Source organism: Littorina saxatilis, linkage group LG8 (genome assembly GCF_037325665.1).
Source record: "Littorina saxatilis isolate snail1 linkage group LG8, US_GU_Lsax_2.0, whole genome shotgun sequence".
Lineage (NCBI taxonomy): Eukaryota > Metazoa > Mollusca > Gastropoda > Littorinimorpha > Littorinidae > Littorina > Littorina saxatilis.
Genome location: NC_090252.1, coordinates 52,000,525 through 52,024,524, shown reverse-complemented (window position 1 = coordinate 52,024,524; position 24,000 = coordinate 52,000,525). Strand labels below are relative to the sequence as shown.

The 24,000-nt window shown below is 41.2% G+C and overlaps 2 protein-coding genes across 5 annotated transcripts in view; both read right to left on the bottom strand.

Moving 5' to 3' along the window:
* The window catches only part of LOC138973804 (uncharacterized), a 66,616-nt gene extending 44,405 nt beyond the window's left edge, over positions 1–22,211 (bottom strand). Inside the window, exon 1 of the mRNA XM_070346513.1 lies at positions 21,964–22,211. The gene's annotated coding sequence lies outside the window, so the exon portion shown is untranslated. The remainder of the gene's footprint in view (positions 1–21,963) is intronic.
* The window catches only part of LOC138973807 (cystathionine beta-synthase-like), a 253,496-nt gene that overhangs the window by 105,491 nt on the left and 124,005 nt on the right, over positions 1–24,000 (bottom strand). The window lies entirely within an intron of this gene.

The window sequence follows — 24,000 nt, the reverse complement described above, 5'->3', positions numbered from 1 at the left end:
TCGCCTACGTTAGGGTAGGTCTACTTAAAGCAGTATGTACAACAAATGTTCATGCACACATAAAAACTGTCTGCACATTGATATCAGCTACACATTTGTCTTGATGTAAAATAAAAAATCAGACTTCTAGTTCATCAAACTCGCCAGTTATGCTACCAAAAGCATAAAAGTAGGCGGACTAGCCCCGGTCTCCCCTACATGAATAGTAGTGTTGACGAAAAAACATGGCGGCCGTCGTTCGTGTCTGACATTGGAAACAATCTAATATTTGGCAGTTCAACAGGTCCACCAGAGAAATATATCGACAAAGAAGTTGAAACACTGACTGCCCTTCTGAAGGAATGCAATCGGGATGTGAATGGTACAGCTGATTTTGGACACGGTCTGCCTTGAATTGGGAGGTTGGCGATGAATCGCACTGTACACTATAATGGTCATCTCTTCCAGCCTCTGCTCTCGGGGCGCAGGCTCAGAACCCTCAGATGCCGTACGGCAAGACTCAGAAACAGTTTCTACCCCCAGGCTGTCCTGGCTTTTAATAACCGGTAAATGAACTCTACAGATTGTGACACGTTTTAGGATGTTCTAGGAGTATGTTTTTAGGAGCTGACATCACATTATGTGATTTATAGAGTGGGTTTTAGTATGGTGACACCACTGTGACGCGATGAAGCCAGACTATGTTTTAGCAGCTGTTTATATTACCGGAATACACACCTAGTAAGTTTTAGTAGTTTTAGTCGTTCTTTAACAACTGTGATGTGTTGAAAGAGTTTATTGTTGCTATGTGCTGTTTTAGAGGTACATCTCATCAGTATGGAACATGTTCAGTTCTTACAGCAGTTGATAGTGGGAGGGGGGGGGATCCTATCTTATTCTGCGTACTTTTATTGTGGGACGGCGGGGGGTGGGGAGGGGGGGAGGGATGTATGTTACCAGTGCGGGAACAGGGGTTGGAGAGGGGGGGGGAGTGGAGGGGGGGTCCTAGGGGTTCCGATAGCTCTTAGAGTTTCATAGTTCTCACCATGTCTGTACAGTGTATGTATTAGTTACTGTGATACCAAATTGTCTTACCCATGTATGTATGATGCTATGCGCCAGTGATGTATGAATGCTATTTATTTTTGTTTTTATCACACAGCAAGCTGCTTTCCTCGTGTATTTTTTATGTTCATTCATGTATTGTACACTTGGCAATAAATTATCTATCTTATCTATCTCATAACTCATTTTTTTAACTCATAACATTTTATTGATCCAACAAAGGAAATTAAATTGGTCATCAGCACAAATAGGTCATTAATTAATAATTATAAAAGAATAAGAGAAGAAAATTCATAAAACCCATGATAAAAATATCTAAAGTAATATATGTACAACTACCATACCCTTTTTTCTTGCACACATGACACACGAAAAAAGGGTATCTATTTTCTTCTCAGTCTCACTGATTTTCAATCATCGGTTTGGATCAAACAGCAGGTAAGTTATTGTTTTTAAAATCCAAGACATGACCATTGCAAACGTGGCCTTTGTAGAACTGAGCAAGATTTATCTGTTGTGTATGTGTGTGTTACTGAGTAACTGGGTGTGACTGTTAGTCACTGAGTGTGTTTTTGTTGAGTTCTTTTTTTTTTACTCAAGTTTATAAAATGCTTGATATCTTTAATCTGCATGCACAGAATCAAATGCTGCTGTACCAGTGGATGAACTATGGTTGTAAAAGAATAAACAAAACAATTACTGAATTAGTGAGTGATTTGGCTCTGATACAGTGATAGTGAAGTTGAAATAGTACTTATTTCATTTTCAAGACATGTTATGTTAATATTGTTCTGGTTTTTTTCAGGCCTCCCGAGAAACCAGAGATGATGTGCATCATCCATACAGCTCCTGTCTTCCAGTTCCAACAGTTTACCATGGATACATGTACTGGAGAGGTATCAGGATGACTTGGTGTGGTGATTTACATTACAGACTACCCCTGAAGAGTAAGTTACACATTTCTTTACCACTTACAGCTTTTGCTTGTCAAATCTGTATGGTAAAATTTATTATATAACATATAACATAAAATATAGTAACATTAGGTATTGGTGATGGTAGTCTGAAGCTATAAACATGTACTGATGTAGATAATTCAGCAGTCTTTTGTTCTTTGTAAATTGTATTACAAGTACTTTGTAGATGAAATTATTCATTCATTTGAAGATGCATAGTAATATTGTGCATGGTAATTGGTATGATGTATTTTGTATACATAAGGCCTAAAAAAAAAATAGGTGTGGTTACGGTAACCCGACCTACCCTATTTTTAGGGGCCGACCCTATAACTTATTATTATATTTGTCCCCCAAAAAAAATGAAAAAAGAAAACGAGTGCTGAAAACGTAATGAAAGCAAAAGCGCTCGAGTCGTCATGCAGACGACAGACGATGCAAGGGAAATTACTAAAAAGGCCCAACAGACGCTAATGCCATGACAAAAATGGCGGCATCTTCTTCGGTTGCGAGTGCTACACGCTTGGTTGCTCTGCTATTAAGGAAAAAGAGTATAAAAATAAAAAGTGATTGCCTTCCTTCCTACCCTATTAATTTGGCTATGTTACCTTAACCACACCTATTTTTTTTTTGTGTGTGTGCCTAATGGTACAAATATCTTTATTTTCTCTCTCCTTCCCATCTTAAAGTTTGTTGCAACCCTATACTCATAAAGTGCATTATACTGTTTGTATGAACATTGAACTATTGCGATGCAAGAAAGTAAAACATGAAATAGCTAGAATGAAATATTTACTCATTACTGGAATTATTTTAAATACAGTCAGTCCTTTCCTTGGCTCACAATCACAGATCTGGCCAGTTTTTAAAAAAAATTTTTTTGTTGTACATGGAATAAGAGTTACAATGTAAATTGTAATACCGCCTGTGTACTTGGATACCTACTTCTACATTCAACACCCTGACTGCCCCTGCGCAGAGTTAGAATTTTCTGAATGAATTCACATCACATTTCTCAACAAAACTGTAAGGTGTCAACGCTAAATATGTGTGTGGGATGAGGGCTCATGCTGAATTTAAGAAATAGTAACTTTCCATCAAATTCCAGAAAAGCTGCCCACATCAGCAGCATAACAAGATATAATGTTGTTAGAAAGGTTCTTGTGAGGAAGTCTTTTTAATTTTAATGATGAAAGTATAAATATATCCATGAAATAAATGGTTTTCACAGGAAGGAATGATGGCACCTGTAATATTACAGAACAATGTTTACAGTTTAGTTCATAGTTGTCACTGTCAGTATCACCCACACTATTCTCCATCCCACTGATCTTGTGAAGAACAAGTATTACCTCATACCTACCTTCCCGCACCCCCACCCCCAACACACACCCTCTTCTCGATACCCAAAACATATCCCCATCAGCGCACAGCAAAGTCTGGATGTGCTCAGTAATACATTTTCTTTGTTTTCCAGGAAGTGAGAAGCCGAGATATGACGTGCAGGCAGCTTGCAGAGTGGTGCCTGGCTTTGCTGCGGATGATGATCAGATTCAGTCCATTCTGTGCTGACAGAGCTACCAGAACTGCTTTAATATAGTCCATCTGAAGATGCTTACACTTACAGAGGTTTTCTGTTGCCTTAGTGGTGAAATGAACAGGCAACACATTAACAATAACATTGTACACAAATAATGTGTGGTGCGGTGTGGATCAAGGGTACATTTTGACTTATGTAAGTTGTCAATTCAGCTAAATACAGGTAGTGTTTGGTATGCAGATATTTTCTTACAGCAAACAGTGGTTTGTTTGTTTTTACTACATAAAGTGGTATTATCTTGTATGTTGTTTGAGTGCTTTAAGTTAACCTGTTCACAGGCAGTATTTTACACACAGGCTTAGCTTTGGGAGATGTGTGTGTATGTTTCAGTCAATGTGTGTTCATGTATAGACTTTGTTTGCAATATTAGAATTTAGATCTTTTAAATGCATTATGCACATGAAATGTGTTAACCCATGACTTGTTCTTCCTTTGAATCCTAGTCAGTACTTTATCGTGTTTAAAATTTTCATTGATTCTGTTTTTGGGTCGTTCTGGTGCATCCTGGATGGTTCAATTCATTCTTATGTTGTAATGAAATGTTACTTTTGTAAAACAGTCTGCCAATATTGTGTCTTTCACTTGGATGTGGTGAACTTATTTTTTAAAGGCCTGCTCTGCCTCATTAAAACACTTCGCCTCACTGTGTTAGACCTTCATCAGGCTTTTTGCATGGGATAAGAAAATCCTTCCACTTGGTCACATAGCAAAAGTCAGCACCCTGACTTCTTAGTGTGGTGATGTCTTTTCTTATTAATTTATTTCCCCCAAAAGGCATAAGTGTTTTAAACAAAATTATGTCTTACAGCTACAGTGGAACCCCCCTTTTAAGACCTCCAGAAATCTGAGAAAATCAGGTCTTGAAAAGGAGGGTGTCTTAAAATGGAGGTAAATCTACAGAGGTTATGAACAGAAAGTCTGAGAAAACAAGGTCTTAAAATGGAGGGGGTCTTAAAAGGGGGGTTCCACTGTATGACTATTGGGGATTATGTGTTTGTAAAGATAGAGATGAGAATCTTACACAGAATTCTGTGCATAGAAGGCGGCCTGAATCTTGACCCACACTGCTGGCATGACCTTCATAGCTGCATTCAACGCTTTACTTTTACGCTGGTAACTTTACGGTTGCTCTCTCTGGATTGAGCATTTTTATTTCAACCAAGGGGAAAATTTAAATGCCTCTGCAGAGATTCGAACCTAGGACCTAGATTTTCAGGCCGATGTCCTAACCACTAGGTTTTTTTTTATTGTAAGATGGATATATGTCTAGCGGATGCAGCTACATGTACAATGTGCCAAATTAGAACTTGCATTCTCAGCCTATAATCTTTGGCCATTCATGTGAGTACTAAATATTGTGAATGCATGTGAGACTGCCTTGTTTTACTTTTGTGAAGTGTGTGAACTCACTTTGTTTACATCTTTGTGTTAATAAATGCAGTTTATCAGTTACCTCTGTTTGTTTCTTCTGCAAGTATGTCAAATGGCCCACACACACCCTCATGCGCACACACACACAGACACACACAAAATCAGATCTCAAGTGAAAGTATTCTTTTTGCAGTTTTATTTTAATGCCCATAATCAGTCAAACAAATATATCATCACACTTGCACCTAAGCTTAAAAGTAGCAGTCCTGCATACATATGTAATGTGTAAATGTTTCAGGTCACCATCTGTCCTGGCTTGAACATGCAATAAGAACACCTCTACACAAACACAAGTACAGTCAACCGGCTAGCTGCTTCCCTGTAAGGCATATTTTTCTATGAATTAATCGATTTTCCGCAGACAGCAGCCAGGTAGTGGATCTTTAGTATATGTCCAAGCAGACAATTGATCTTAGTACAACACATCAAGGAAATATTTTTTTTTAAACAGATCCAACATCTAACCTTCCAAAGTTCATAATCAATAAAGAAGAATGGTATGTTACTGGAAGCCTTTATTTATGACTTAAGGCAATGTGCGGCAGTAAAATTACCAAACTTGAAGAATACAGTCAAGGAATAACTTAGTTTTCTGGGTAGTTATTGAAGTGACTTATTAAAATGAATGAAAACATTGTGGGTGGATATTGACTGCTGTTGCGATGAAAACTGGCATTTACAGCGTCATATGGGATTTCTAGAAAACGGCTTTACAGCAACATCATACATCAGAAATTCATAATATTTGGCACAACGATACACATGTATTATATCTACAATCATATAGAACGTGTTTTTTTTTTAAACAACTACAGTTGAATTTAAATTAATTATTGTAATGAATATGCAGTGAGAAATTCGTTCATTCTTATGACAAAAGATATTAAAATTCAACTGTAGTCTGTTGTAAAAAAAACCGTTCTATATGATTGTAGATATGATACATGTGCATCTTTGTGCCAAATATTAGGAATTTCTGATGTATGATGTCGCTGTTAAACTGTTTCCTAGAAATCCAATGTAACGACTGCTTCCATAGCAACGGCACTCTATGTCGATCAGTATTCACAATCCTCCGAAAGCGGCGTATGGCTGCCTAAATGGCGGGGTAAAAACGGTCATGCACGTAAAAATCCACTCGTGCAAAAACATGAGTGTACGTGGGAGTTTCAGCCCACGAACACAGAAGAAGAAGAAGTATTCACAATTGTTCTATTTATTTTTATGTCACTTCCCAGAAAACCAGGTTGTTCCATGTATTCTTCAAATTCAATTTTACTGCCGCACATTTCCTTAACAAAATGTAAGATTTACTGTACTTTGACCCAGCAGTTTTTGTAAGTGGACAGGCCTTAGTTTTATTTCGGTGACATAATTCTATGCGCTTCGTCAAAATGTCTCGAACTGAAACCAAATGCAGACGCAAGACTTATGGCCAGTTGGAGTTGTCTCCCGTACTCCTAACTTTAATGTGCTGCAGACAGGTGTACCCAAAGAGCCCATATCACAAACGGTTTGGAATTCCCGAAAACACAAGATCCCCACTGCACAACTTCAGTGCACATGTACGCGAGAGTGCTCGGTCGTTTTTTGAAAATGTGTATCTTGAGAGAAAAATATAGAATAGTGCGCTGTCCGAAGGAATGGAGTTCTTATCGGACAATGACACCGCTCAGTTCAAAACGATAGGACATCTGACCGCCATGCGGCTATGTGAATCGGACATTTGAGCCTTTCAATCCGTCTATGTCGGACGCCTGACGACATCCCCGAGGCTTTTACATGAAATAAGACCATACGGGCACTAATAGTTGCATACCAAAAATGAACTGCCTCAAGGCTCTCTATGCAGAGTGGTATCCTTTTAAAGAATAAATTCAGGTACAGCTTCTAAAGAAGAAGAAAATCACCAAAACCACTAAAACATCTACCTCACTACAGAAAGTAGTCAAAGTGTTGATTTTTGGTCTGTGACCAAGTGGAAGGATGGTCTTATCCCATGTTAAAGGTAAGGACAACTTTTTAAATGAGGTGTAGTGGGCCTTTAAAACACTGACACAAATTTACAATAGCAACAAGTTGTAATGCTCAGTGCAACCAATACTGAGTGGACATTTACTGCCGCTGTTGCTGTAGTTTCCCCATCGATCACAGCTGGACTTGGATAGCACTGCTTTTCTTCCACATTCACTGGCCAGGTCTTCGTCATCTTCTGTCCCTACTGACAAATGAATGACAAAGGAACTGATCTTAAATCCAAACACAATGACAAGAACAAGTTTTAAGTATGAGTAAGGAGTAAATTGTGTTTGCAACTGACACACACACACACACACTAAACCCACATAAATGCCAAGAGCGTAAACATTCTAATTCCCTGGTAGACAAGTTCTAATGCCTACTTTTTAACATATATATGAAATACTAGAGGAATACCCGGCTTCGCCGGGGTGAATCGCGAGACAGAGACAGACAGCGTGGCGGTTCATCACAATCACCTCTGCAGGCGAAGTCCTGTCAAACGGGATTGAGAATTTTAGAGCTTATTTCTTAGCCCTATAATTATTATCTGTTGTGGCTTCTCAAATGCCTGAACATACAGACAGACAAAAGCCGCTAGACCCCATCACAAACAGAACTCTACAATCCACAGGTTTTTGCCCAACCACACACACACACACAAACACACACACAGAGAAGCCGTATATATATATATGTATATCTATATCTATAAATATATAGAGATAGGTGAGAGTGTATTTTTCGCGTGGCTATAAATTGATTCGACCTTTTCACTTTGACAGTAAGAACAACTTACGGGTGCAAGGGAAGCGTTCTGGACAGCGCAGTGACATTCTAAAAATAGTTACTCAGAAACGGGAATTTGAGGTGAACGGCGCGAGACAGAGACAGACAGCGTGGCGGTTCACCACAATCACCTTTGAAGGCGAAGTCCTGTCAAACGGGATTGAGAATTTTAGAGCTTATTTCTTAGCCGTATATTATCTGCTGTGGCTTCTCACATGCCAGAACATACAGACAGACAATAGCCGCTAGACCACATCACAAACAGAACTCTACAATACACAGGTTTTTGCCCACACACTCACACAAACACACACACACACACACAGAAGCCGTATATATATATGCATATCTGTATCTATAAATATATAGAGATAGGTGAGAGTGTATTTTTCGCGTGGCTATAAATTGATTCGACCTTTTCACTTTGACAGTAAGAACAACTTACGGGTGCAAGGGAAGCGTTGTGGACAGCGCAGTGGACAGCGCAGTGACATTCTAAAAATAGTAATAGTAAGTTACAAACGGGAAAGCCACACGAAGGAAGGGAGATAAACGCCAAACACTGGAGAAGATAAGGAAGAGTTACTTATAATGGTGAAATGAACACAAAAACCCAAATCAGTTCAGCGCTGCGCGCTGAGAGCACGTGTTGAAATATCTCATCGATGATATTGTGTCCGGGGTGTAGCTGAATACGGTGTCCAAATTTGAAAAAGATCCACCGAGAACTTTGGCGTTGTGATGTGGTGTAGCGGCTATGGTGTGTCGGTATGGGGGCCCGGGTAGCTGAGGTGGAACCAAAATAGCTGAGGTGGAACCAAAATCGGTTCAGCGCTGCGCGCTGAGAGCACGTGTTGAAATATCTCATCGATGAGGTTGTGTCCGGGGTCTCTCTGAATAAGCCCACCAAATTTGAAGCAGATCCATCGAGAACTTTGGCCGTGCATCGCGCACAGACAGACACACAGACACACAGACACACAGACACACAGACACTAGTCGTATATATATATAGATAGAAGACACATTCCCTGTCAGCGCTTGCTATCAAATTCAAAAAGCAAAGCAAAGGTGTGTAACATCAATCTGCAGGGCTAGAAAAATCTGCAGGTATTAATGTCTGGCAGCTCTCCTGACTGGCCAGGGAAAATCAAACACACACACACACACACACACACACACACACACACTTTGGTTCTCACACACAAACACACACCAACAGTCAGAATGTAACCAGAACTTGAGACTGAGAGGGAGGATAAAACACAATATGATCATGTAGCAAAACTCTTACCTGAATTGCCATTAGCATGACATATTTCCCATTTGAGTCTTGACAGCCTCCGGATCATGAAGGAATCAATCTGCTTCTTCCACTGTGCCGGATAGATGCCAACCTGTAATATATAATATTGGCTGAAGTAACATTCCTCTGACCACCAAATTTAAAACAGTTAAATGACAGGACAAGTAGTACTAGGAGCTACATGCAGTATGATATTTACCTATGTGGAGGAACAACAAACACACTGTCCACAGAACCAGATGAATTTACACACTGCATCCAATAAAACAACAACAAAAAATGACAACAGACGACCAAACCAACATTAACGCTTGATTCTTATGATACTGTGGGACAGTGGCATTGATATCTTTCTAGAATATAAAATTGTATAAGTCCTTTTACATTTAGTGAAGTTTTGACTGAATCAGTGAACTGAATGTGTTCACATAGACTGATAGAGTGACAGACATACAATGTAGACAAGTTGATGTGTGCATATACATATGTATATTACATAACATGTAATTAAATTATGTATGTATAACATGTATATGTCGTGCCTAGATCCTGAAAGTGCCTAAGTTCTTGAATTAGGTAGTCTCTTGCCTAATTCGTGAAATAGGCAACGGCTGTGCCTAACCTGTGAAATCAATGTTGAATTTTGCCTAATTTGTGAAATTTTATGATTTAGGCTGCCTATTGCATAAATTAGGCAGCCTAAGTCGTGAAATTAGGCAAAGTTTCGATTTAGGCACGACTGCTGTACAATTTAGGCAAAAATGTCAACAGAATAGGCAAAATCCTTGCCTAATGTGTCAAATCAATTCTAAGGTCTAACTGTTTTACAAATTAGTCAGTCTGTTTGAACCCAAAATCATCCGCATGCGTGCGCGCCTCTTACTGCGTTGCGGATGACATCATATCCAATTTGTGAACACAACTAGTTCTACTTGTGAACAGTACTAACTGTGATACAAGTGATATACTAATCACACTGGAGCATTTCAAATAAACTTTCTCAGTCACTACTTCACACCAGCACCTGACTGTCAGTGTTAGCCAAATCCAGCCATAGAAACTAACAGGTCACAATTTTGTATTCGTTTTGAGCAGCATCTTGGAAATGGAAGCTACACAACATTCTGTTTACCGGACCAGGAAACATACCAAACCATCAGTAACCTGTTAAGTGGTGCAGTTTCTGAAAAACACAGAAGTCTGTATTACCTGCGAAAAAAGTTCGAGATTCTGGAAGTGGGAGGATTACAGAAAGTCATCAAGGTAAGCCTTAAATACTATTTCACAAACGCTCTCTCTATCTCTCTCTCTCTCTCCTCTCTCTCTCTCTCTCTCTCTCTCTCTCTCTCTCTCTCTCTCTCTCTCTCTCTCTCTCTCTCTCTCTCTCTCTCTCAGAGGTAGAAGGTGCAGTTGGAGGTGCCGCCACTTCAAGTGTAGCTCTAGAAGAACTCGGTCCACAGAATTCAACTGAAAATGATGCAGAGGTGGAAGGTGCAGTTGGAGGGGCCGCCACTTCAAGTACAGCTCTGGAAGATCATGCAAGCATCTTGACGCAGTGCAGACAAGATGCACGTGAAGGACAAGAAAAAAGCCGTGCTGAAATGCTGCGGACCCGGCTGGGCGTGGTGGAGGCATCGCCGTCGTCTACAAGGACCACATGCATGCTGCAGCGTCCTTCTCGGACAGCCTCCCCTTCCCCCACACCACCTTCGAAGCTGTGGAGATGACGGTCGCCACCACCACCACCCTCACCTTCCTGTGTATATATCGCCCTCCCCCTAACACCAAGAACAAGCTGAAGGACTCTACTTTCTTCGACGAGTTCTCCCAAGCCCTAGACCACTACAACGTGACGTCCCATAGCGCCATCGTCCTCGATGACTTTAACATCCACTGGGACTGCCCTGCCAATGCTGACACCAAGCGGGCCCGTGCGCTGTTGGACAGCTACAGTGTGGACCAGGTCGTTCCTTTTCCCTCCCACTCCCGTGGCCACATCCTGGATTGGATTGTCACTCGACCCTCGGACAATCTGATCTCCAGCCTCGTCGCCAACGACCATCTTGTCTCCGACCACACTGCCATCAACTTCCTCGTCAATATCACCAAGCCAGCACAGAAGCGGAAGATGGTCACACGTCGCAAGCTACGAGACATTGAGACAGATGCTTTTGGAGACGAAGCTGCCCTGCTGCTTGCCCAGCGAGACCCGTCCTCTGACCCCGCCCATTTCTTCAGCTTGACTCTGCGCCAGCTCCTCGACAAACACGCCCCGCCATCCCTATGCGCAGTCTCTGAGCGACAGCCGGCTCCCTGGTTCTCTGAGGACATCACAGCCGCCAAGATCGAGAGACGGCGAGCGGAGCGTGCATGGCGACACTCTGGCCTGGAGGTTCATAAGCAGATTCTCAGGGATGCGGTGCTTCGAGTCACGCAAGCCATCACTGCTGCCAAGGTCGAGCACTTCCACGACCGCATCGTCAACGCCTCATCATCCAGGGAGCTGTTCTCCATCATGTCCTCTCTCCTGGGCTCCTCCCCCGCTGCCCCCTTACCCACTGCTCACCCACCACAGGATATCCGGAGTTATTCTCGGAGTTCTTCAAGGACAAGATTGACAAGCTTCGGAAAACACTCGATCAGCAGCCCTTCGTCCCGTCCCCACCCTCCCCTTCCTTCTCCGGCTCCCCCCTCACGTGCTTTCAGCCTGTCACTCAAAACCACGTCAAGCGACTCATCACCAAGACGGCCATCAAGACCTGCGAGCTAGACCCCCTGCCAGGCTTCCTCGCGTCGTTCCCGACTGCTTCAAGTCTGCCGTTGTCCGCCCACTCATCAAGAAGCCCGGCCTTGACGTCAACGAGTTGAAGAACTACCGTCCTGTGTCCAACCTGCCCTTCCTCTCCAAGCTTCTGGAGCGTATCATCCTGGAGCAGTTGAGCGCCCACCTGTCTCGGAACTCGCTGATGCCAGTGTATCAGTCAGCGTACCGCCCTCACCACAGCACCGAGACGGCGCTCCTGCAAATCACCACAGACCTCCTGAACGCAACAGATAGCGGTCTCGTCTCTGCCCTTGTGCTGCTGGACCTTTCCGCGGCCTTCGACACGATCGACCACCAACTCGTCGATCGCCTCAGTTCCACGTTCGGCATTCATGACACCGCCCTCTCTTGGTTCCGGAACTACCTCCAGAACCGCTCTCAGACTGTCACCACTGATTCGTTCTCTTCTCAGCCTGTCCCTGTCCGCTTCGGCGTCCCACAAGGATCTGTCCTCGGCCCTGTCCTTTTCACCCTGTACACCCAACCCCTCTCCCTGGTCATCGAACGCCACGGCCTGAACTACAACTCCTTTGCCGATGACACGCAGCTCCAGAACAGCGCCAAGCCGGAGGACGTTGACGATCTCCTTGGATCCATCTCCAGTTGTTTCACTGACATCAAGAACTGGATGACCGAGAACAAGTTGAAGCTGAACAGTGAGAAGACGGAGGCCCTTCTCGTTGGAAAACGACAGAAGATTGCTTCCCTCACTGTGACCGACCTCCAGCTGGATGACGCGACTGTTCCATTCTCCCCTGCTGTCAAGAGCCTTGGCGTCTTTCTCGACTCCACTCTCTCCATGCAGACACACATCTCCTTCATCATCAAGACCTGCTTTTTCCACCTACGACGCATCGCCTCCATCCGTCGCTACCTCACCCACGACGCCTGTGTCAAGCTGGTTGTCTCCCTCATCTTCAGTCGTCTGGACTACTGCAACTCCCTTCTGGCCGGCCTCCCCGCCTCATCCATTCATGGCCTACAACGAGTCCAGAACGCCGCTGCCAGGCTGACGTTGAGGAAGACGAAGCGAGACCACATCACCCCCCTACTTCGCTCCTTGCACTAGCTCCCTATCAACACCCGAATCTCCTACAAACTGTCCACTCTGGTCTACAAGTGTCTCAACGACTCTGCTCCCGAGTACCTTCAATCTTCCCTGGACCTGTACACCCAGCCCTCCGACCGTCCCCTTCGTTCTGCTGCTGACCCTCTCCGCCTCCACATCCCTCGCTCGAAACTCGCATCTGCTGGTCAGCGTGCATTTCCCTCCGCGGGCCCGTCCGTCTGGAACTCCCTGCCGCTTGAGCTTCGCCAGAGCCCCTCTCTTGACGCGTTCAAGAGTAGGTTGAAGACTCAGTTCTTCCCGTAGCTGGCTGCGACTTTCATGCTCGACGTGATGTGTTGTGCCCCAAAAGACATTCTTGTGCTGTGCTCTGTGAGAGGTGTTTTCTTTGTGCTTAATATTATTTTGTTTGGACCTAGCTATTGATGTGTACATTGTTGTTAAACAGTTGTTTGTTGTATGTTTACCAGGGTTTGCTAGTGTGTGATAGGGTTCGTGTCCGTCTGAAGATGTTAGTTTCTTTGTTAGTCCTATGTTGACAACTCTTTGACAAGCGCTTAGAACTGTACCCACGGAATACGCGCTATATAAGGTTCATTTTGATTGATTGATTGATTGATTGATTGAAGAGCCAAGCTGGTTCCACTGGTGCAAAACGACGGCGTGCTGGTTCCAGTCAGCGAGTTTGATCGTGGGCGCCTTGATTGCAGAAACGTGCCTGGGGTGGTCCTGAAGGTTCACAACGACCTGTACCAAGTTGGCACCAAGCATGGCATCATAAACACTATGCTCTCCCGCAATCTAATTATCGAGGCCGATTTCCAAATTGTCACTGCTGACCAAGTGAAGGACACTGTCCTACCAATGAGAAGCATCGCTCAGCTTCATTCAAGGCATGGAGGACAAGGGTTCAAAAAATGTTCTTGCAATGGGAAGTGCGATACAGCCAGATGCACTTGCAAGAAAGCAAGAAACCACTGCCATAGTCACTGCCACCCAAACAATTCATCTTGCAAGAACAAGAGCAAGTAAGCTCAGAAAATCGAGTTGAACTGGAACGTCGTGGGTTTCCCTTGTTTGACCCCAGTCCAAACTGGGATAATGTTTACCTTGTGTAAACTGTAAATGTTTGTAAATGAGGTAGAGGGGTATTTTTGTTTTGCTTTTGTACAATTTGTTTCTTATAATTAGTCATGTAAATGGTACATATGATAGCAGTATGTTTACATTTTAAGTTTCATTATTGTTACTGGCTGACTAATTTGTAAAACAGTTAGACCTTAGAATTGATTTGACACATTAGGCAAGGATTTTGCCTATTCTGTTGACATTTTTGCCTAAATTGTACAGCAGTCGTGCCTAAATCAAAACTTTGCCTAATTTCACGACTTAAGCTGCCTAATTTATGCAATAGGCAGGCTAAATCATAAAATTTCACAAATTAGGAAAAATTCAACATTGATTTCACAGGTTAGGCACAGCCGTTGCCTATTTTACGAATTAGGCAAGAGACTACCTAATTCAAGAACTTAGGCACTTTCAGGATCTAGGCACGACATATGCATGTGTGTAGAGCACAAAGGAAAAAAATAATAGAACTTGACACACAGTTTCACTGAGAATGAGATATATCCTGACAGTGAGTGAGTGAGTGACTGTTTACAGCAATACATTGTACTTTATTAAACTTAAAGGTACACACTGAAAGTCATGCGCTTCTAGTATTAGTAATGATTCTAATACTGGAGGAACTGCATGATCATCATACTGGTGAAATAAAGCTAAGAGCTTCGAGCAGTTCTGTGGTTTGGACTCTAAGTCAGTAGGTGTTCATTATTTTATTATTATCCCTGAACATGAATTTTAAAAATAAAATGAAAACACTCTCTCAGTCTTGCTCACAGTCACACACACACCTCCATATGAGTTATTCTGACCAGAACTTGAGAATGTGAGGAAGGGGAAGGAAAAAACACACTGTACATCATAACACTGACAGTTGTACATAATAAAACCTCTTCGCCTTACTCTTACCTGATTTGCGGCAGTGGCATCAAATATTTTACTTCTGTCAGTGACAGCCTCAAGATCATGCAGCAATCGGTTGGCTTTTTTAGCTGAGAGGAGACCTTAAAGTTGAACATACTAGCTCTAGTTCTCTTCTGATTGATGCCAACCTGCAATAAAATAATTGGGAACCGATCAGAAGGTTACCTAGCTATTTGAGTATTTCAAGTTAGACTCAATCTTTAAAAACAAAAAGAATTTATAAAATATTATGATCATGCACATTGAAAAGAGGTTGCACAAACGTGGTAGTGGTAATCTTCTTCTTCAAATTAATGAGAAAATCCCTGTACAGGGCAACTATCTACGTGTTGGTTCAGTGAACGATACCTTGCGCCTGTGGACTGACACTCACACAGTGACACTGACAGTGACTCGAGTGAATCGAAATGACACATGTTGCAACACATACTACCATAAACCCGCTCTCAGTTATGAAACGAAACATGGAAACTTACCTCTGGTTAATATGCAAAGGTTCGCCCGTCCCAATTCTCTCGCATTAGCAAACATCATTGCCATTGGAGATTCTTTCCAAACAGATTGCCTTCGATCCGCCATTAACTAAAAACCGAAACGCAGTAGGTCTGAAAACCACGCTCAACGTCCAAAATAAGGAGCAAAAAAAAGAGCCCAAAAAATTTTTGGGGGGGAAAAACACTGTTTAAGCCCCACAAATATTTGTCCTTATTTTTTATGAAGCTTAATTTGTGCCCCTTATTTTATGCTCCACAAATACAGTTTGTGGCCCACAAAACCAAAATGTGTCCCATAAAAATAAGCCCAAAACATTGTGAGGCACATTTGCAGTTTGTGGGCCACAAATTTGTGCCCTTATTTTGTTGGATTAATGACAACGAATGCCAAGGATATAAACTAGTGCACGCTCGCCTGTGACAAACAACGATTTAGTAAAAATGACAACTTAAACCATGATAAAATAAACGTATTTTATCGCTAACACAGTTTCAATGCACTTTTAATTAAAAGACACCAAAAGATCACTGCTGGAGTGAAAAGAATTGGGCGCGAGTGTGTCCAATCTAAAAATAGAAACGGGAACACTTGTTGTCTCGAAGTAGTGACTATTTGCTGCTAATGTTCTTTGTTGCTCAAGTCTTCAGTGCCAATATTTGCTCAGAACTAGAAACATTATCACCATCTGAGTACAGCTAATCAATCTCAGGCTCAGATGAACTCGCTGTGTTGAAATATCAGCTTGCAAATATTCCTGACTTTCAATTGCGAAGGTTTGCTACAATGGCAAACAGAGCACAGGCGCACCAAAAATATATCAGGAAAACCATGGTCATAGCAAGCAAAGTATTGATCGTTTTAAAAATCTGTCAATATGCAACGATAATTTAATCAATAAACAGTTATTGTTGTTATGTTGTGTACATAAAAGGGCTTTTCCTTAGAATGAAGTAAATGGGAATTTCCGTAGCGATATATCTTCGGATGGTCAAGGGAGTGAACAGGTAAGAGTTAAAGGAACATACCCTACTGCAGAAAAGGAATACCTGAAAACGCCATGCAGGCGGCGCGTAGCAGATACACACTTTGACACGGACCAAGACAAAGTCTCTGGGATATTCTAAAAAAGTTGAGATCACTGTGAAAAAAACCGATGTTTTAGGTTTCCAGTGCACTTTTCCGTTGACCCGGAAATTATTTATGAGTTATCAGGACTTAAGGCAGATACAAAGTTTGACACTGACAAAGACTATATTTCTCTCATATCATCCGATCTTCTGTATGAAATAAACGAGGGTCGTGGTGTATGTGTGTGTGTGTGTGTGTGTGTGTGTGTGTGTGTGTGTGTGTGTGTGTGTGTGTGTGTGTGTGTGTGTGTGTGTGTGTGTGTGTGTGTGTGTGTGTGTGTGTGTGTGTGTGTGTGTGTGTGTGTGTGTGTGTGTGTGTGTGTGTGTGTGTGTGTGTGTGTGTGTGTGTGTGTGCGTGCGTGCGTGCGTGTGTGTAGAGCGATTCAGACCAAACTACTGGACCGATCTTTATGAAATTGTACATGAGAGTTCCTGGGATTGATATCCCCGAACTTTTTTTTCTTTTTTTTTGGATAAATGTCTTTGATGACGTCATATCCGGCTTTTCGTGAAAGTTGTGGCGGCACTGTCACGCTCTCATTTTTCAACCAAATTGGTTGAAATTTTGGTCAAGTAGTCTTTGACAAAGCCCGGACTTCGGTATTGCATTTCAGCTTGGTGGCTTAAAAATTAATTAATGACTTTGGTCATTAAAAATCTGAAAATTGTAAAAAAAATTAAAAAAAATATAAAACGATTCAAATTTACGTTCATCTTATTCTCTATCATTTTCTGATTCCAAAAACATATAAATATGTTATATTTGGATTAAAAACAAGCTCTGAAAATTAAAAATATAAAAATTATCATCAAAATAAAATTTTCGAAATCAATTTAAAAACACTTTCATCTTATTCCTTGTCGGTTCCTGATTCCAAAAACATATAGATATGATATGTTTGGATTAAAAACACGCTCAGAAAGTTAAAACGAAGAGAGGTACAGAAAAGCGTGCTATCCTTCTCAGCGCAACTACTACCCCGCTCTTCTTGTCAATTTCACTGCCTTTGCCATGAGCGGTGGAGCTGACGATGCTACGAGTATACGGTCTTGCTGAAAAATTGCATTGCGTTCCGTTTCATTCTGTGAGTTCGACAGCTACTTGACTAAATGTTGTATTTTCGCCTTACGCGACTTGTTCTTTCTCACGCGTCGCAGTCGCATGTTGCGGAGGAGATAACTGCTCATATACTTTTCAGTAGTATGCTAACGAATAATGCCCCTTGGTTAATTATGCATGCAGAAATGCGGATAAATAAAGTATCTTCCTTTTCATGTCGGCTGTCTTTCTGTACGAATGACAATAATTTGCATCCATCTGATAAATAGCCTAAACGGACCTAGACCATCCCGTTACACATGTGTTGTTATCAGTATTCATTAGAGGGAGAGAACAAAATTGTGTTGCATCTGAGGCAGATTCATGATTGAAAATTCACATAATTGCGTGTGTCTCGGGAACCGACCAGTTGGTTACGAAGCCCCGGGCACAAGGACCACAACTCACGCGGGAGTAGTTTTTGACATAACAATTCACTATTTTGCCCTAAGTTTGACAGCAACCACAGTTGTCAAGTGGTTAGCGTAGCGGACATGGAATCGGCTGGATAGAGATCGAATCCCGTGTAAGCTTACATTTTGTTTACTTGGTAAATTGCTTTATTATTGTATCTAATCTCAGTCTCGTAATCTTCACTTGTTTATGAACATATTTTTTTGTCCAAAGCTTGTTGATGGTTAATAAAAGATTAGATGTTCCTTTCGTATCCCACCCGCACGGTTGGCCTAGTGGTAAGGCGTCCGCCCCGTGATCGGGAGGTCGTGGGTTCGAACCCCGGCCTGGTCATATCTAAGACTTTAAAATTGGCAATCTAGTGGCTGCTCCACCTGGCGTCTGGCATTATGGGGTTAGTGCTAGGACTAGTTGGTCCGGTGTCAGAATAATGTGACTAGGTGAGACATGAAGCCTGTGCTGCGACTTCTGTCTTGTGTGTGGCGCACGTTATATGTCAAAGCAGCACCGCCCTGATATGGCCCTTCGTGGTCGGCTGGGCGTTAAGCAAACAAACAAACTGTCGTATCCAAGCTTGCTTTTTACATTTAGTCAAGTTTTGACTAAATGTTTTAACGTAGAGGGGGGAATCGAGACGAGGGTCGTGGTGTATATGCGTGCGTGTGTGTGTGTGTGTGTGTCTGTCTGTCTGTGTGTGTGTGTGTGGAGCGATTCAGACTAAACTACTGGACCGATCTTCATGAAATTTGACATGAGAGTTCCTGGGTATGATATCACCAGACGTTTTTTTCATTTTTTTGATAAATGTCTTTGATGACGTCATATCCGGCTTTTCGTGAAAGTTGAGGCGGCACTGTCACGCCCTCATTTTTCAACCAAATTGGTTGAAAGTTTGGTCAAGTAATGTTCGACGAAGCCCGGACTTTGGTATTGCATTTCAGCTTGGTGGCTTAAAAATTAGTTAATGACTTTGGTCATTAAAAATCTGAAAATTGTAAAAAGAATACTTTTTTTATAAAACGATCCAAATTTACGTTCATCTTATTTTCCATCATTTGCTGATTCCAAAAACATATAAATATGTTATATTTGGATTAAAAACAAGCTCTGAAAATTAAATATATAAAAATTATTATCAAAATTAAATTTTCGAAATCAATTTAAAAACACTTTCATCTTATTCCTTGTCGGTTCCTGATTCCAAAAACATATAGATATGATATGTTTGGATTAAAAACACGCTCAGAAAGTTAAAACGAAGAGAGGTACAGAAAAGCGTGCTATCCTTCTCAGCGCAACTACTACCCCGCTCTTCTTGTCAATTTCACTGCCTTTGCTGTGAGCGGTGGACTGACGATGCTACGAGTATACGGTCTTGCTGCGTTGCATTGCGTTCAGTTTCATTCTGTGAGTTCGACAGCTACTTGACTAAATGTTGTATTTTCGCCTTACGCGACTTGTTATTTCAGCCTGTAGATCTTCGAGGGAAATATTTGCGGTCATCTTGCCCCAGTGGCAGTGTGAACAGATCGCCACAATCTCGTATTCTATTTTTAGTCCGGGATAACCCCCCAATTGTTTGTAGAAAAGGTTAAAGGGCATATGTATCACCGCGCGTCGACTGCAGGTAACTGCGGTTGAAGGCTTGTAAGATCCTTCGCTTGTGTATGAAGTGAATACTATAACAATTATGCAGCAAATAAAGCTGAAAACCAGAACTTCAAAGAACTTAACAGCAGAGTAACTTTGATAGATTTTGAAGCCACACAGAAGACAAGTTGTCCACCTTGGACAATTAGCATGCTACTGGGTTAACCAAACATGGAATTAGGACACTTCAAAATTATCTTCCCCAGCTTTTTATAGAAACCTACTTGGGGTTTTTTCTTCATATAAAGGTAATTTCGTTTTCCGAAACACTGCGTTTGTCTGCAAATTTGAAACCAATTAATTCATGTAGCTACAGCTGCTACACATCTGTTGTCTGTCTTTGTGTGTGTGTGTGTGTGTGTGTGTGTGTGTGTGTGTGTGTGTGTGTGTGTGTGTGTGTGTGTGTGTGTGTGTGTGTGTGTGTGTGTGTGTGTGTGTGGGCTTGAACGTGTGTCTGTGTATGTGAGAATTTTTTTCTTTCCATCAAACCCGTTTTACTAATGTAGAAGCAGGGAATTCAACATATGAGTAGTTTTTAACAAACTAAATTCTGAGCTTCTGTGTACTTCCCCATACCAATTTTGACGGAAAACAAGCTTCTTGTCTCTGTCTGAGAAAAAAAAATTTGATTAAAAATGTCATGCCGTTCAAAACCCTTTTTTGTTATGTAGGGTCAATAATAGCTGAGGAGAGAATTTAAAACAGGAGGCGTTGGGGGATCATTTGCATGATAATGTCTGCAACTAGAGTATAAGGTATCATCAGACTTTTGCACGAGAATGTCCCGTGAACGAACAGAAAAATACGTGTACAGATTTGTTCAGATGCATTATCCTAAATACCTGAGACAGCCTGTCCATGTGATAACTAAGCCATAAATCTTCACACACGTTTAAAACACGAATCCAAGCAGAGACCCCAGAAGCAATTTTCCATGATGTGAAAGTCACAGACACAAACTTCAGTCTCGAATTCCTTCTTGATTCCCATGTGAGATTTTACAAGTGACGTCATACTTCCAATGGTGGCGTCTTTTTGCGCTTTGGAAGAGATGTTAAAAAAAAACGTCTTCAATTTGGCCACTCCTACCTCGGTGATACATCAGCGCAAGGGGAGATGGAACAGTATGTTGTTTTTAAATTTGTTTTCGTATCATTCTTGAGGCTAATTCATCCCGCTTTTGTTTGGAACCGCACACATTATGCTCAAATTTTACTGATGCAATGTTCAAATAAACCCCAACAATGATAAAAAGGGGATGCTACTTCTAATGCGAATGGCTGATTGCCAAGTTCAATGATATGTTTAGGCGCTCAAAATTAAGTCAATTCAAAGTAATGGATGTGTCTGACAAAGCAAGGTACAAGGCACAGAAGTAAAGAATGTAGGATTAGCATAATACTACATGGCTTGCTGTGTGATACCAAGTTTACACTCGTAGTTTTGTTGTTGTTTATTTCTTCAAATATTCCAAATCTTGTTTTTGTTTTCATTTCGATATTAACAAGAAAACACGCGTGTAAACCTGTTATTACACTGCAAATCACATAGTATTATCTTGTTGTCTATGTATTACGGTGGCCGTAAACTTGTTCGTAATATCGAAATCTTGCCTTGTACACGCGATTCCAGTTTTACTAACCACTGTCATCATAGCATCAAATCCTATATAAGTCACTTATATCAGCAAGAACGACCACTGCATGTAATGCATTCAATGCCGATAAACACATTTAATGGATAGTAGTATGCGAGCCGATTTGGAAAAAAATAATAATTTTGTTTAAATCGGTACCATGAGATCTGGTTGCAAATTATCTGTGCCTATATACGAAAGGCATTGAAATCTAAAGTTCGCAAACTCCCTGGATCAGAATTTCAGGGAGCATCATTTTAGTGTAAATCAGTATCTAAGAAAGAAAGAGTTAATTAAAAAGACTGTACAGCCGTTTCACACAGTTATTCTAGTATTTCCTTAAACAAGATTTATGTGGCTTTGAAAATTTGAAAACGAAGAGGTGAGATACTACTTGAATATGGGTGTACGCTGAGAATGTTCACAAAAATAAAAGTGTTATTAATGAATACACTTACCTTTCGGTGATTCTTCAAAAGGCTGAGATTACGAAGTACTCTCTTTCTTCTATGTTTGAAATAGCACTATATACTCATGTAAGTTTATCAGTGCACTCCAAAGAGGTAACCAAGTGAAAATACGGTTTGCTTGTGTGCGTCAGCTCCAATGTATGCTTTTTAAGCAAACCAAATGCGGCACGGCGGAGCTCTGTTCTTCTGAAAAAATCACATGTTTTAAAAAATGGGCAAAGAAAGTGTCTGATATGTAGACTATGACATGACAAGATGATTCGATTGACTCGTCAGTATGTTGTGTCGACCACATCTCCCGTAATCTTCTCAAAAACCCATAAGTTTTCACCAGAAGTAAACTGGGTCTTGTTTTGGAAGAATAGTTGTGTTTCTCGAAATCGACTCTTTGTTCCCGATGTTTACGGTTTTTCCCAGAACTGAAATGAGTATTAGTTACGTTATCCATTCGTAGCCTGACTGCATTCACCTCCCCTTAAGTATTTATCACAGGTGCAAGGGTACTTGCTTTGACTAACAGGAATTTTCTGAGGAAGAAAAGAAGACGATTCTCAAAAACGACACATCATTTCTTGAATGAAGTTCGAGTCATGATATTTGACGATCAAGCATGTCGTCAACATATGAATAGCGCGTGCTTTAATTCAGTGATAGTTAATCTTGCCATGAGGAATCCAAAAACAGAAAAGTAGGTGAAGGGCTCCTGATAGCTAGCTTGTTTTCTTGCGTTGAAGTTTCATTTTGTGTTTGGTAGTCCTTCTCTCTTTAGTTAACCGTTAGGCCTAATTAGAGTGAATTAGCTTTGATAGACATTCAGCAATCATTGAATACAGAGAAATCACAAATAGTCCATGTTAGGAGCCTGGGCGCCCAATTTGGACCAAGGAAGAGGCCTTCGCGAATCACTGTAAAAAGCCCCCTATACTTCAAAATAACATGATAAAACTTAGTGTGCAAGTCAGACTAAATCAAGTGTGCTTTAGATTTATCTGTTTCTGGTTGATGAGAAGAATACAGAATACAGAATCTTTAATTGCCCAAGGTTGGGAATTTGTGATGACATTGCGGTTAAGAAACATTTCAATCCAGCCATATACACCAACACACGCATCATTTATACAAACTGATCAACAACATTAATTTAAAAACAACACTGGACAGCATCAGTTTAAAAATACATTCACTAAAACTAGCAGTATACACTCAAAGCTTCCTCGTCTCAAGAGCATTATTTGAAGCACACCAGGAAAGAGCTTATCAAAAACAGAGTGAACATAAGTGAAATTATCAACTACCACGACAATTGGATCCTGATTTGGCCTATATGGTCCGCTGGACCCAAAAAACAACAACTAACTAACTAACTAACTAACTACCACGAAAAGAAGACTATTGGATTTAAAAAAAATCTTTATGGCTAGTTATAGGTTATTTCCAGCAAGCTTCTTAATGAATTAATTAAAATAGTCTAGCTTTTATTTTCTTCGATTTGTTGAAGGTTGTCCATATTTTGAGATTGTGTTTTTATTTGTTTTTCCAGTAAAAACTTTTAAAAACTGCTAAAATGTAACAAATACGGTCGTAGCTGTCATATCATATAGCAATTTTTGTGTGATAACAGCTTTGGCTGGGGACAGAAACAAGTCCGTATTAGGCGGCAAATTTACAGTGAATGCTGCCCAAAGTGAACAAGAAATTCCTTCGAGGTAGGAAAAACACCCCCGTTGGTCAAAGGGAAATAACCATTCTCACTGCACCCATTCTCACTGCCACCAACTGAGAAGGTTATTTCCCTTTGACCATGAATATGTTTCTGTATAAGTCCTTGTAGAATCAGGATTGAGCAATTTAGAGCTTATCTCTAAGCCCTTTTGAACTGTTATGGCTTCTCAAAGGAAGGCCAGTACATACAAATACACAAAAGCCGCCAGACCACATCACAAACAGAACTGAACAATCCACAGGTGTTGCCCACATAGAGAGACACACACACACACACACACACACCAAGGGCGGATCAATTCA